This window comes from Corapipo altera, unplaced genomic scaffold (assembly GCF_003945725.1).
Source record: "Corapipo altera isolate COAL_440 unplaced genomic scaffold, ASM394572v1 49577, whole genome shotgun sequence".
NCBI lineage: Eukaryota > Metazoa > Chordata > Aves > Passeriformes > Pipridae > Corapipo > Corapipo altera.
The window spans coordinates 1-528 of NW_020888443.1; positions in this window are offsets into that span (position 1 = coordinate 1).

The window sequence follows — 528 nt, forward strand, 5'->3', positions numbered from 1 at the left end:
CATTTTGGGGGGCGTCGCCTCGTGGCACCTCCGGGGGGACGTTTTTGGGGACGTTTTGGGGGTCCCGTCGTAGCTTTTCCGGGGGGACCCCCGGGGGGACATTTTTGGGGTCCCCCCCTCGTGGCACCTCCGGGGGGACCCCTCCCGCTGCCGCCTCGGGGACCCCTTCGGGGACATCCCCGGGGGTCCCCCCCTCCTGGGGGACCCTTTTGGGGACCCCTCCTGGGGGCGGGGCCTCGGGGACCCCCGCGGGGACATTTTTGGGGACGTTTTCGGGGCCGTCTCGCGGCGTCTCCTCGGGGACGCCTTCGGGGACACTTTTGGGGACCCCCCGCCCGCCCTCGGGGACCCCCTCGGGGACTTGGGACCCCTCCCCGGGGACCCCCCGGCCCTCGGGGGCGTCTCTGGGGACACTTTTGGGGGCGTCTCCGGGCAGCCTTTGGGGTCCCCTTGGGGGCAGCGCCGGGGGGACCCCGGGGGGGACATCGGGGACACTTTTGGGGACATCGGGGACCCGTGAGGGGACAT